This window comes from Globicephala melas, chromosome 1 (assembly GCF_963455315.2).
Source record: "Globicephala melas chromosome 1, mGloMel1.2, whole genome shotgun sequence".
NCBI lineage: Eukaryota > Metazoa > Chordata > Mammalia > Artiodactyla > Delphinidae > Globicephala > Globicephala melas.
In genome coordinates, this window is record NC_083314.1 from 32,897,145 (window position 1) to 32,911,684 (window position 14,540).

At 47.6% G+C, this 14,540-nt stretch overlaps 1 protein-coding gene and 1 pseudogene across 2 annotated transcripts in view; one reads left to right on the forward strand and one right to left on the reverse strand.

Annotated features, from left to right (window-relative positions):
- The window catches only part of SNRPE (small nuclear ribonucleoprotein polypeptide E), a 140,010-nt gene extending 126,763 nt beyond the window's left edge, over positions 1–13,247 (forward strand). For both annotated transcript variants that reach the window (XR_009560072.1, XR_009560073.1), the window contains 2 exons: positions 7,359–7,549; positions 12,039–13,247. The gene's annotated coding sequence lies outside the window, so the exon portion shown is untranslated. The remainder of the gene's footprint in view (positions 1–7,358; positions 7,550–12,038) is intronic.
- LOC115861685 (small ribosomal subunit protein uS19-like) overlaps positions 1–14,540 on the reverse strand; it is a 149,660-nt pseudogene that overhangs the window by 117,931 nt on the left and 17,189 nt on the right.

Sequence of the window (14,540 nt, forward strand, 5' to 3'; positions counted from 1 at the left end):
TGAGCATTTAGGGAGCTGCCTGTGTCCTCACAGAGCAGTAGAGGGAAGACCCACATCCGCAGCCCATCCTCCGGGCCGTGCTGTTGGGACAATGGGGGCTCCATGGGACTAGAGGCCATCAGCCTCAGGTCAGACGGCCACTGGAGAGCTGTGGGCTGAGTTGGGGTTTATTTTTAGTTCATTTCATTATTTAGTTGCACACTGCTTTTTACATCATTTTAATAATCTTTTTATTTCTTTTAATGTACTTTATTTTTTTAATGAACTGCTATAATATTTTCTTTTCTCTTTGTTTTCTATTTCTTCGGCTTAATAAACTGAGTGCTGGGGGCCCAGGCCTCAGAGGAGAGCTATGCGGCAACCCAAGCAAAGAAGGCTGGATGCTCTGCCCTCTCTGATTGGACCCACTGTTCCCCTTACCAGATGCATCTTGTCCCCAGTAGCCCCTCCTGACTCTTAAAAACTTCTACCTGTGGAATTCAGGAGCCCTCAGGCCAGAATTCCTCCCGAGGGAGATAATAATACCTATACTGATAATACCTCTGAACTAGGGAGATGATGGTAGCACTTACTATGTTTAAAATTAGAAAGGTAGTACGTGCTCATTAACAAGAAATGCAAATACAGAAGGGTATGAAACTAAAAAATGTGTGTCCCCCAACTCCCCCAAATCCTAGCTCCAGACTCAGAGTAACTTTGCTAACATATATACGGAAATATATCTGTGGCACATGCACATGTCCATTTAAAATTTGGTAGGTAACGTCAAATTGTGCCCTCAAAACCTCTAGGCCAATTTATATTCCTACCAACAGCTTATAAAAGGGCCCCTTGGGGCTCCCCTGGTGGCGCAGTGGTTGAGAGTCTGCCTGCCGATGCAGGGGACATGGGTTCGTGCCCCGGTCCGGGAGGATCCCACATGCCGCAGAGCGGCTGCGTCCGTCAGCCGCGGCCGCTGAGCCTGCGCGTCCGGAGCCTGTGCTTCGCAACGGGAGAGGCCACAACAGTGAGAGGCCCGCGTACTGCAAAAAAAAAAAAAAAAAAAAAAAGGCCCCTTTCCTTTGTCCACACCCTCACGAGCACAGCAAAGAGTCTAAACCGGACCTTTTGAAATTCTTTCCGTATCAGACTGCCCCTGCCCTGCACCCCTCCCCACCCCTTTCTCAGGCTGTTTGGATTCAGGAAATGGGGTTGAGGTGAGTGTTTGTCCATTAATCTAGGGAGATACAATGTCCTTGGCTGGACGAAGCTCCTGCTCTGGCTCCACCCTCCAGGCAGGCTGTGTGCTGTCACCTTGAAGGTCCAGATCCGGAAGCAAATGCCAAGGGGCTCCCTTTAGCTCAGCAGAAGCAGTAACTTACCTAGTCAAGCAGAAGACCCCCAGGCATGCTTGAGAATGGGTGGGTGCCTATCTTCTTGTTCATGTGGGCAGACAGCCCACTGAGCACCAAGTGTGAGTCACACTTGAAGGTCCATCTGGGTTTTTCCCAAAGCCTAACCCTCTCCCAGTGGGAGCGGGCAGAGCCTTCCCCTCCATACTCTCCCACCACATCTGACAGGGTTGCATTGCTCTGGCGAATGTTCCCAGTAGCGTGTGTACGCCCAGCACTGGACTGTGGTTAGGATGCTGGGTCTCCCTGCCAGCCCACCGCAAGTGGGGTGCGCAGTAAGTGGGTGAGCAGGAAGGAGGTGGGTGTCAACACTGTCAGTTTCAGACGTACTCCATCTGCACGTGAGAGAGATGAATGAGAGGGCGGTCCAAACTAAGGTGTAGCTAGCAGGTGGGACAAGGTGGCGGCAGAGCCAGAGATGAGGAGAGAGGAAAGTGGGCAGAGCTGGCTGGAACGAGGCCCTGATGTTCCCCCGGACCTGGATACCAGCTGTCTCATCAAGGCCTAACGGCTGGTTGAAAGATGAGAACTAGTGGCCGTCCCAGACAACTGATTTGAGTACTTCCTCTCTAAGTTAACTGAATATGTATCTTTGACCTCAAAAAACAGCCCTGGGACTTCCCTGGCAGTCAGTGTTTAAGACTCTACCCTTCCACTGCAGGGGGCACGGGTTCAATCCCTGGTCAGGGAACTAAGATCCCGCATGCCATGTGTGGCATGGTAAAACAAAACAAAACAAAAAAATAACCCTAAGTTTCGTTACTTGGAAGTTAAGACAGACTCCATCTTCTTCTCCTGCAATGGTGGGGCTCTATGCGACAGGAGCCCCCAGAGGGGGAGATGTTAGTGGGCTGTAGCCCATGGTGCCAGGTGCTTGGATAGATCATCTAGGGTCTGCCTGTTGTGGTGGGTGAGGGGTCCCTGACAGGGCAAGAGGTCCCTTATTCCCCAGCTGCCCTCGAATGGAACAAAATACCTCCTTAAATAGAGGCAATTTGAGTCAACAAGCATGCCTTTAGCTATAGACTGGCTTATCCCACACCATTCAAAACCTCCTTTCCCCAGCCAGTCTCCACTCTAGAGGCTGAAAAACGAAAACCATCTTTCTATCTTCCATAGCTGTAGGTGACTTTTGACCATGTCCTGGCCCATTAGACATAAGCAAAAACCTGTCTGTGTTTTGGGAAAACCTTGTTTTTTAATAAATGGGATAGGTGGCACCATTCTTTCCCTCTGCTGCCCACCTTGAATGGGGATATGATACCTGGAGCTACAGCAAACATATTGTGACTCTGAGAAAAAGGCCAAGAAAAATACAAGACGTTAACCCTAATATTATAGGGCTCTAAACCCATGCCAGTTACTGACAACCTCCAGCAAGCAAAATAAATCCCAATTTATTTAAGCCCTTATAAGTTAGCTTTTCTGTTTCTTGTTATTGAAAAGCATTCCTAAGTGATAAACTTGTTTATGGATGTTTTCAAAGGAAGGGGGCTTAAAGGAGCCCCTCAGACTTTACAGTTGAACAGGGGAGGAGTCAGCACAGCCCTCCATCTAGGAAGGGAAATATACGGAAGGATCTCTCTCCAGCAAGACCTGGACCTCCTAACCCTGCTCAGGGGCCCCACGTGTGCCTCATCAACCCCCAGGTGAAGGGCCCTATATTGTTCACTCAGCGCAGGATAAATCTAGGCCCCCGGGCTGAATGCCAAAGAAGTGAAAGAGACAGCTTCACCCTGATGGTCCTTCTGCCCCTCTGTTCCCTGAGGATCCCACGTGTGCTCCTGAGACGTGAGCCAGGTCCTGGGCGTCACGGCCAGGTTGACGCTGTAGCTGCTGTGGAGGCAGCTTTTGTCTGCCGTTCCCTCAGCCCTCCTCCTGGGCATCCTCTGAGCACTGAGCCCCATCTCATGAGGGTTTCCAGGCAAACTCTGGTGATCCAAGCAATGCAGAAAATAAAGAGCAAACCCAGGGATAAGCAGTGAAACAGGAGTCTTCACCGTGTTAGCCCTTTGCCACCTTTGTGAGGGGATGTTAATCCTCTAGTTAATCCTTACTAATGTTTCCTTCTCTCTCCTTCAAAGGTTCCTCTGCTTTTCCTTCTTGGCCTGCCTTCCAAGTATCCTCCATCCTCTATTCTTCTCACTCTCATCCTTTATTCACTTTTATGGCTTCTAAATCTCCTGAAACCCTGGGTCTCTTTCCCCAGCCCAGATGTCCTCCTAAGCTCCAGCCTCAAGTGCCCAGCTATTTCTTGCACATCTGCACCTGGGCTCTAGAAACTTAATATATCCAAAACATAAATTTTTCTTGTCCCCAAATCTTCTCCTACCCCTTCATGTCTTAATGGCACCAATACCCACTAAATTAATTTCCTGTTGCTGCTATAACAGATTACCACAAACCTAGTGGCTTATAACATAGTGCATTTATTATCCTACAGTTCTGGGGATCAGAAATCCAAAATGGCTCCCACTGGCTAAAATCAAGGTGTTGGCAGGGCTGCATTCCTTCCGGAGGCTCTAGGGGAAAACCCATTTCCTTGTTTTTTTTCCAGCGTCTAGAGACCACCTGCATTCTTTTGCTTGTGGTCCTTTTCCATCTTCAATGCCAGGAATTATATCACCTTAACCTCTGTATCTGTCATCACATCTCCTTCTCCAAAAGTCTGGCTTCACTCTTTCACTTAGAATAATTCTCTGGATTACATTGGACCCACCTGAATAATCCAAGATTATCTCTCCATCTCAAAATCCTTAATTTAATTACATCTGCAAAGTCCCTTTTGCCACTTAAGTAACATTTTCATAGTTTCCAGGGATTAGAATGTGAACATCTTTAGGGGGTCATTATACTGCCTATCACACTCACCTAGACTCTTCCCTTTAATAATAATCGCTACCATTTACTGAACTTTTTTTGTAGTTCAGGCTCTGGGCTCTCTTTTTTTTTCCCCTAAGTATTTTCATATACTACAGAGACAACACAAAATGAAAAGAGGCCTTTTGACTCCCAAAATTCAACTGGTAGGAAGCAAGCTAGGAAACTACTCAGCTGCAAACACATGTTAGCTTTCATGAAAAATGAAGGATGACACAGAGGTCAGAACCAAGAACTCAGAAGGGAAAGCCAAGAGCCATGAAGAATTATTCCATCTGCCTGGCAGGATTTCAGAATTGCTATGGACCACTTTCCCCCTTTTTGAATAGCTATTTTATGCCTTTCCCAAAGTGTATATTCGGTGTGTAGTGGGGCGGGGCGGTAGTCAGGTAACTCATCTCTTTGTTTAACTGGTCAAGAGGAACCTTTCATGTACTGAAGGAACTGCACCAGAGGAGCCTTATCTGCACCTGGACTTGATTTAGATGATGAGATACAGCTGGTGCTATAATGGGGCAAGACTTCTGGGTCTTGGGGGGTGTGGGGGTGTGGGTGGTGAGCGTATTTTGCATGTGAAAGGGATGTGAACACTAGGAACCAGAGGGCAGAGGTAGCCAGCCTCCACAATGGCCCCCAGTGATCCCGGTTTCCTGATAGTCACACCTTTGTGTAGTCCCTTGAACACGGCAAAAGTGATGGAATGCCACTTCTGAGATAGCTTATCAAAAACTGTGGCCATTGTTTTGGGTGTGCTTTCTCTCTGCCTCTGTCTCAGATTACTCTGGGCAAAGCAAGCTGCCATGTTGTGAGTAGCCCTATGCAGAGGCCCACGGGGTGAGGAAGAGAGACCCCCCTGAGCCAGAAACACCCAGCTAAGCTGCTTCCAGAATCCTGATCCTAAGAAGCTATGTGAGATAATATGTTCATTGCTTTATGTCACTAAATTTTGGGGTGATTTGTTATGCAGCAATAACTATTTCAAGGTGCTAGAGAAGTAGGCGTGAGGGGATCATTTAAACCAATTCCACTGTTCAGATGTCCTCAAACAGCTCTGTTGACTGGGGCCTCATTTGTAGCTGTTTCCGCTGCCAGGATGCCTTATTTTCACATGGCCAACTTTCTTATTCAGTTCTCTCCAGAAAGGTTCTTCTGGCTGCCCAACCCAAAGCAGTGCCTCTGTTACTCATCCACGTGCCTTCCTGCAGTGATTCTCTGCTTGCCATTTATCACTCTGATATGTTTGTTCGCTTGGTTTTTACTGTCTCCCCCGCTAGAATAGAAGCCCCACGAGAGCAGGGAGCTAGTCTCAAAACAGTGCTTGGTATAAATAAATAAGCCCAACCAGCTCTCATTTCCTGCCAGCACTTTCCTACAGCCAACCCTCCTGTTTGACCGAACTGAACTACTTGACATTTCTTTTCAGTCATTCTGTTTCACACATTGTTCTTTCTCCTAGAATGCTTTTTCCCTTCTTCAATTGATGAAAACCTACATATCTTTTAAGAAAGTTCAGCCTCCTGAGTCAGGTGTCCCTCCTGCTTGCTCCCATATCATCCAGAGCTTTCCCCACCCTAATATTTACGATCCATAAGGTGTGATCAAATGTCTCAGTGTCCGCGCCCTGCCAGAGGCTGAACTCTAAAGGGCCTGGGCTGTGTCTCCTTCACCATTGCATCGCCAGAGACCTAACAGTGCTGAGCCTGTGGCAGTACTCAGCAAGCGTTTGACAAGTGGAGAGATGAATCACAAGAGAGGGAAAAGCCCTGTAAGAGGTGGCTGGCATTGGCATGTACCCACACCGCGTCCTTGCTCCTAGGGCCTCGCTCCACCTAAGTGAAACTCACTGTGTGAAAAGATCCTTGAGAGAGCCAGGTGAATTGTGGGCACTGGAAATATCCCTGGGGGCGGGCAAAGGAGTGACCTTGGTGGCCAGGCACTCAAACCCCAAGGTGGGATGTTGCTGCTTCACCTATCCCCCAACTCTGGATTGGGTGGGTTCTGTGGAGCTTCCAGTGGCCCTGGGACTTCAGTAGACTAACAGACTGCACCACCATCTTCCCTGCTCTCCTACCACATAATGGTTGGAAAGCTAAGTTGGGGGTGGTGACGGCATTGGTGATAGGAAGGAAGGTATGAATTAGAAACAAAGTGGGGGAGAAGAGGCGCCACTGCTGGCTTGGATGATTTAAGACTCTCCCACTTTGAAACTCCTAACAGCCCCGTGGATGCACACATTCCTCCCAACCCCAACATAAAAAGCCCTTTCTCAGGACAAAAGCCCTGTCACCGAAAGCACTTATTTAACAACAATAACAGCAAAACACACAAGGTACAAAAACATTTTTCTCAATTCAACAAATATTTATTTTCCTGAAAAAGCAGAGCTATATAAAGAAATAGAAAAATGTGGATTTTTTTTTTCTTGTTTTTGATTGAAAAGCCTATTGGCATAACCAGGAGAACAACATTGCCCCAGTGAGCCAAAGCACAATGGGAAAGCACTTTTAAAATAGAAAAGAACTCTAATATATAAATATACGAAGGTAATTTTAAAACACGGTAGAGCCTCAATGCTTGAGTACGGGATGGGTCTCATGCTCACAGGCAACTTGTATTGTGAGTCCCCAGTGGGCTGCCTGGGGATACAGTTTCATCCAGGGTGAGCCTCCGTCATCATGTTAATAAGCCGTATGATATAGGGGCACATGTAAAGCTACCATAATGAAGATATACCTAACTAGCAAAAAACACTGAAAAGTCATTTAGAAAGCCAATGAGAGTCCAGACAGCCAGCTTTGGGTTAGGAAAGAACACTCAGTTTCCCCATCTGTAAAATGGACTTGGAGACCTTTACTGTTCCTTCAGATGCTAAAAGGCTGTGATTCTAAAGGGGTTACTCGGGAATCCAAGGGCAAATATGGTGGAGGAGATATAAAAATCCCATTAGGGTCCTTATGGGTACCTCTATTAGAAACAAAGGACCAGGCCCAATGAATTGCAATCCCAAAACTCCTCTAAGGAAAACCAGTGGGCCCCGCCCAAATCCTAGCAGGAGTGTGTAACCTGTGTGCCATGATTCCTTCACAGGTTTCAATCATCTGTGAAATTGATCTCTGCCACTGCTGTGATATATTTTAGTGATGTATGTCATGCAGAACGTGGATCTGGGCAAGTTGGGTGAGACCGTACCAGGCCTATCGCCAAGTGGAGGCAAGAGGCTTTGCTGAACATGAGAGAACTTTGCCGGGATGGAGACTACTGCAGTGTTGACAAGCCGGGTGAGTAGGAGATGACTGCAGATACTTTCCTGGACTCTGTGTCTGCGTGGACTGCAATGGTGAGTGCAATAATTAAGCTGACTTGTTTAGTGTTGTTTTGAGTTCTTTCAGTCCCTTCGAGGATACTGCCAACAACTGTAGTATTTGAAAAGGAGCCGTTAACAGCGTAAAGAACGCCTCGGTAAGAGGGCTCCACAGAGGACAGCTTTCCCCAGGTACCTGCCTTACTGCGCAGAGAATGAGGACCCTAGGGCTCACTCTCTAGCCCTGGAGCTCTTGTCGGCCTCAGCTGCCTCTCTACCTCTTCTCCAGTCTCGGTCCCCAACCCTCACCCAACCCACACAGAAGCACCGAGGGGGACCTGCCACGCCCTCTGTCTCCCCCCGACTCCCCCCAACCCCCGCCCTAAACCCACAGACACCTCTTTCGTGAAGACTATTCCCTGGCTTAATTATTTGCAGATCTTTCTCTTTTGAGTCTCTCAAAGTCCAAAGACTCTTCAGATAATTAAACCTGGAAGGACAGGAGGAAGAGACCCACCCCCTGGGCCTTTGAAATGGGCTGGGCGATTAGGTCACAGCTGATCTTTATTGTTGCAGCTGAAGATTATTTACCTCATTCCCAGAGGAGTTTGTGTCACCCGCCTGCCCCACCTCCAGCTCTGCGAAGCTGAAGCTGACCTGCCTTGGGCCTGGAGCCCTGCCGTCAGCCTCCAATGAGAAACCAGGGACAGTGGCTGGCCTGTTTACTCATTTTCTCTCCTTGGGGGCCTCAGCAGTTGTGTCCCCGCCCACCACCCCAGACTTTACTGCATTTCTCACTCTCCTTGTCTCTGCCACACCTTTTGTCTTTCTGGCCCTGGGCCTCCTCCCCTGTTCAGGCCTCCTGGGGACGAAAGCCCAGGGTCAGAGAGAACTTTTCAAGCACATCCCTGCAGCAGCCTCTGAGCCCAAGTTCAGAGAGCTTTCCCAGGCATGCCCTAGAAAGGAAACCAGGGCGGGAGGAATGAGTTTCCCTAAAAATATATCTAGATTTCCCAGTGGAGGGACGAGTGGGAGGGTGGAAGACAGGGCCATGGACTACACTGGACATTCAGCTCCTCTCTGAACCCGAGGTGAGGAGGCTACTACTGGAAAAAAAACCTCCCTGGAAAAGAACGGAAAGAGAAAAATTCTTCTACCCACAGATAAATCTCTAAGGGCTGTCCTGGGCCATGGAGATTAATTATATTATTATTTGTGATAATAATACACTTCATAGAGTACTCTAAAATATTTTTAACTGATTTCATTCTGCTCATCAGCAAGACCTCATTTGTCTGGGGCTATGAGGCAGGCAAAGAAGAGCTCCATGTCCTAAAAGAGAGAACTGGGAACAAGAGCCAGCTAAGTGACTTGCCCAAGTCAAAACCAGAACCCTAGTGCCCTGCCTCTCCACCTCGGATCATTTATGTGGTTTCCTTGTGACAATATGGGCGTCTCCTCTGGGAGGTTGTGACTTTCACTTTGCTGGGTTGAAATCCTCTGGTAAGATCACCTGGAGATGCAGAGCTTCACCTGACAGGGGATTCAAAGTCTCCTACTTCTTTTTTTAAAAAAATTTATTTATTTAATTTATTTACTTTTGGCTGCGTTGGGTCTTCATTACTGCGCACCGGGCTTTCTCTAGTTGCAGCGAGCGGAGGCCACTCTTCATTGGGGTGCGCGGGCTTCTCATTGCGGTGGCTTCTCTTGTTGCAGAGCTCGGGCTCTAGGCGCACGGGCTTCAGTAGTTGTGGCTCGCAGGCTCTAGAGAGCAGGCTCAGTAGTTGTGACGCACAGGCTTAGTTGTTCCACGACATCTTCCCGGACCAGGGCTGGAACCCATGTCCCCTGCATTGGCAGGTGGATTCTTAACCGCTGCACCACCATATCCTACTTCTTTTAAGTGGTAGGTCCTTCCTGGGCCCCCACCCTCATCCCATGTCATCTTGCTTTAGAGAGCGGTAACGCCTCAGAATGAAGGACTGACCACTGCTGCCATTCATTATTGCACACCCATAGTGTGCCAGGGTCTGTCCAAGAGTTCACATGAATTATCCTACTTAATTCTCCCAGTAACTCTGGGTAACTCTGATGGGATCAGAGATGTCAACCTTCCCTAGGTCACACAGCTAATAAGAGGCAAGGTTTAAGCCCAGGACCTCCTGGACTCTGGAGCACATGCATTTACCTGTGAAAGATGTACTGCAGAGGAAAGATGAGAAAGTGGAGGCCCACAGAGAGAGAGGGATTTGCCAGACACACAGCCCGGGTACCCTGGCTTCCAGGACCAGAGCAGTCCCTTTGACCCATCTCAGGTCATTGGCAGCTTCCTCCTTCAGAGTCATAATTTTATCCCCCACTGCCTGCTATGTCAGATGATCTATGACCATCACCCATTTTCAGTTTATAAAGAAACTTCTTACATTAAAAACAAACCCTCAAAACTCACGCAAACAAACAATTCCTCAAATAATTAATGAGATCTCTGAGTAATCCTCCTATAAGTGTCCTCATAGATGCCTGATATGTTCAACTCATGTGGTCTCCCAACCCCAACCCCAATCCTTGCTGTGTTTGAACCAGGCCAAAGAAACACCAGAGCAGAAGTGGTCTTCAGCACCCCGCTGGAGTTTTTGGTTTGGCTCCCATCCCTCAGAGCTCAGTGTCGTATAGAAGAGACAACTCTTCTCCTAGCTCCAGCACTGAGTCCAGTAACCTACATCTCACTGGCCACTCCTGCCCTACTACTGCCTGGATGGGGGCCATTAAGTGCTCAGGCCTCCAATCTCCAGGGGCCTCTGTCCAGAGGGCACATAAGCCACACCTGCTCAGTGAGACCTGGATGGGGAGTGCAGTGGGGTCAGGATAGCACTGAGTGAGACTTCTGCAGACCCTGTCTGAAAAACCAGCTCTCAAAAAAAAAAGTCCTGATCTGTAGAGATTTCTGATTTCTGCAGTTTTAAAACCCCTGTGGCAGCTGATTGAAAGCTACCATTGGATTTAACACTCCTGAACATTGAACACCTGGCTCCCGTGAGCTGGCACAGGCTGGCTCCAGCACACAATTGCCCCCTCCTGTGATGCCCACCCTTGACTCCTAGATGTCCTTGACGCAGGGGCAGTTTTTACGTTTTGTCTCAGTCTCTGGCAGGTGCCTGACAAACAGTCTAGGAAAACTGGGTCCCAGACTGTGCATCTCCCCAAGCTCCCAGGTTCCAGCCACAGTGCAAAGAAGCAAACAGTATAAAGCCTTGATGTCTAAAAGTTTTTTTTTCTTCCAAGGAGTTCAAAGCAGTTGCTGTGTCTGATCTTACCTCATCCTCCCAACACCCTGGGAAAGTAGAGACACAGCAGGAATGATTTTGGTACCCCTTCCCGAAAGTTGGAGACACTGAGGTCCAGAAAGCTTAGCTTGGTCAAGGCCACCAGCAGTTTGGAGCAGAGGCTAGAACGGGAAGCCCAGTTATGCCTCCCATTCTCAACCTCACAGCCCCTTCCCCCACTCTGCCTTCTCATGACCCCATAGCAGGAGGCGGATGGGGATGGAGAAGCACGAGCTCTCCCTGTGGTTTTCCCAGACAGAACAGAGGTCTCTACTTCCCAGCTCTCCCAGTCTGAGACTTAGCTCACACCCTTAGCTCCTCCAGGGGAGCTGGCCCGACAGGCTTCCCCTGGGGCTGTGCCAGCTCTGTCTCCGCTCATTAGCAGGTCTGTTTCCAGGTGGATCCACTGTGGGGTCATTAAAGCAATAAACAAGTTCCCGATGGTGGGCTGGACCTGGCACCCACTGATCCCTGCATTGTGCAGAGTTCCAGCGGGCCCACACAGCCCCCGAAACAATGCCTCACTTCCTCCCAGGAAGACGCAGACCTGAGCCAGTCTCCTGGGCTGGCCCACGTGCTCTGGCCAAGTCATTGTCTTCAAGTCGGACGGGTCCAGCCATTCCCATGACCAGGGTAATTGCATCCTCTTTTCTGTCCAAAAGTACGAGGAAGACAAGGGGCTGGGGCCAAAGAACCACAGCTCCCCTAAGGATGCTGCTGCTCAAACCCCCCCAGTTTCTGGTCCTCACTGCCCACCTGGATTCCACGCTTTAGCCTCTTCCTGGAACAGGGTGCAAAGAAGACTCTAGAAACAAATGCAGGGCAGGAGCCCTAACCGAGCCTCTCAGCCCTCTTGGCACCCTTTTTATATGCTTAGCTAGGATTGTTTCCTTTGTCTCCAAATGGTTTGTATATGTATCTCCCCGGGGGAGGGAGGGGTGAGTGGGGGCAGGTCCATGAATAATGTGAGCAACAAGGTCATCCAGCCTTGCAAAGAGTCGTTCGCCTGCTGGGGAGGAACGCAGTCCAGCTCAGGCTGCTCCTTCTCAAGGGATTCTAATGGGTCATGGGTGGGGCCCTAAGCCACAATCACCGCCAATCTGGATTTCTTTCTTTTAAACAGTTCTCTCTGGGATTTCCTAGGTGGAATGACGTCTTAGGGGCAGGAGAGGACCTGGGACAGAAGGAGCTAGGATCCGAAAAGAGGATGAGACTCCGGTGGAGAAGAGACCAAGAAGCCTAGGCCAGGAACTTCATGTACAGGCCAGAGAGCCTGGGCCTGTGGTCCACAGGATAAGTGTGGAGGTCTGGAGGCAGAGGTGCCAGAGAGTCTGTGTGCAGTCTCTCACCCTTGTCAAGACCCAGTGAGAGCTGGTGAGGCTGATGTGTTTAGTCGAGGGCCAACTCTGCATCAGCTGAACACAATTTGCTAAGACTGGTCAGCTTTGACCTCAAGCCCTTACCTGGGAAAACACAGACAGCTTATCCTTAAAGCCAGCTGGTCAGGGGTACAGGAGGTTCTGGATTGTGGAGGCTGGTGAAGAAAGGTCTGGCTGGGGGTGGCAGGTGGGGAGGACATGCTGGGAAAGAGACCTTTCCCAGAGAAAGGAGCCCCTGCTGTGGGATGGCTTTGGGGAAAAGATGTTGGTAAAGGGGGGATGCTGAAGGGAGATGGGAAGACAGAGACTGAAACCAACCTCAAACTCTACTCCTTCAATGTAGGATGTGGCCAACGTTGCCTTTTTTTCTTTTTATTTACTTATTTTTTGCCGTTTTTTCTTTTTAAATTAACTTTATTGAGGTGTAATTTACTTAAAATAAAACATACCATTTTTAGATGTATAGTTCGATAAGTTTTGACAAATTTTTAAACCTATGTAACCACCACCACAATCAAGATATAGAACATTTCCATCGTCCCCAAAATGTTCCCTCCAACCACTGGCCCCAGGCAACCACTGATCGGTTTTCTGTCACCATAGACTAGCTTTGCAAATTCAAGATTTTCGAATAAATGGAACCATGGAGCATGGACACTTGTGTCTGGCTTCCCCCAGTTGTTGCATGAACCTGTAGTTTTTCTTTTCATTCCTGAGTAGTATTCTATTGTGTGACTTCACCACAGTATCTTTCTTTATACTTGTTCATGGACATCTGGATTATTTCCACTTTGGGGCTGTTATGAATAAAACTTCCTTCAACATTAGTACAAAAGTCTTTGTGGGGCTTCCCTGGTGGTGCAGTGGTTAAGAATCCGCCTGCCAATGCAGGGGATATGGGTTCGAGCCTTGGTCTGGGAAGATCTCACATGCCGCAGAACAACTGAGCCCGTGCGCCACAACTACTGAGCCTGCACTCTAGAGCCCGTGAGCCACAACTACTGAAGCCTGCGTGCCTAGAGTCCGTGCTCTGCAACAAGAGAAGCCACCACAATGTGAAGCCCATGCACCGCAATGAAGAGTAGTCCCCGCTTGCACAACTGGAGAAAGCCCATGCACAGTAACAAAGACCCAACGCAGCCAAAAATAAATAAATAAATTTATATTAAAAAAAAAGTCTTTGTGGGTATATATTTTCATTTCTCTTGGGTATATATCTAGTAGGGGAATTTTGGGGTCATATGCTAAGTGTATGCTAATTTTATAAGAAATCATCAAAATCTTTCCAAAGTGGTGCATTTTATGCACCCATCAACAATATATGAATGTTCCGGTTGCTCTGCGTCCTTGCTCACACTTTGCATTGTCCATCTTTTTTCTTTTAGCCATTCCAATAGGAGTGTAATAAAATCTTGTTGCAGTTTTCATTTGCATTTCCTTGATAACTAAAGATGTTGAATATGCCTTATTGGCCATTCACAGATTTTCTTCAGTGAAGTTATTATTCAAGTATTTTGTCCATTTTTAAAAAATTGGGTTGTTTGCCTTATTATTGAAACATAAGAGTTCTTTATATATTCTGAACACAAGTCCTTTGGCAGATACATGTATTGCAAATACTTTTTCCCAGGCTGTGGACTGTGACTTCCTTTATTGTTTTCCCAAAATGTCCTTTGAAGAGCAGAAGTCTCCAATTTCAATGGAGTCAAATTTATTGTTTCTTTTTTGGTGTCCTTAGAAATCTTTAATAACTCCAAGGTAACAAAGATTTTCTCCAATGTTTTCTTTTAGAATTTTATTATTTTTGCTTTTATGTTTAGGTCTATGATCCATTTCTAGTTTACTTTTGTATGTGTTATCAGGTTGTGGTCAAGGTATATTTTTTTCCATAAGACTATGCAGTTGTTCTAGCTTCATTTGTTGAAAAGATATCCTTTCCTCTTTAAATTACTGTGGCACCAAGGAGCCCGCATGCTGCAACTAAGGAGCCCACCTGCTGCAACTAAGACCTGGCACAACCAAATAAATAAATAAATATTTTAAAAAATAGGCTTAGCATCATATTAAAAGTCATGGGAAAATAAATAAATAAATAAATTCATTAATTACTGTGGCACCCTTGTCAAAATCAATTGACAAAACATGTGTAGGTCTATTTATGGACTCTCTGGTCTGTTTCACTGCCCATCCTTACACCAACACCACACTGACTCCATGACTATAGCTTTAGAGTATGTGTTGAAGTCAAGTCCTACTTTGCTCTTCT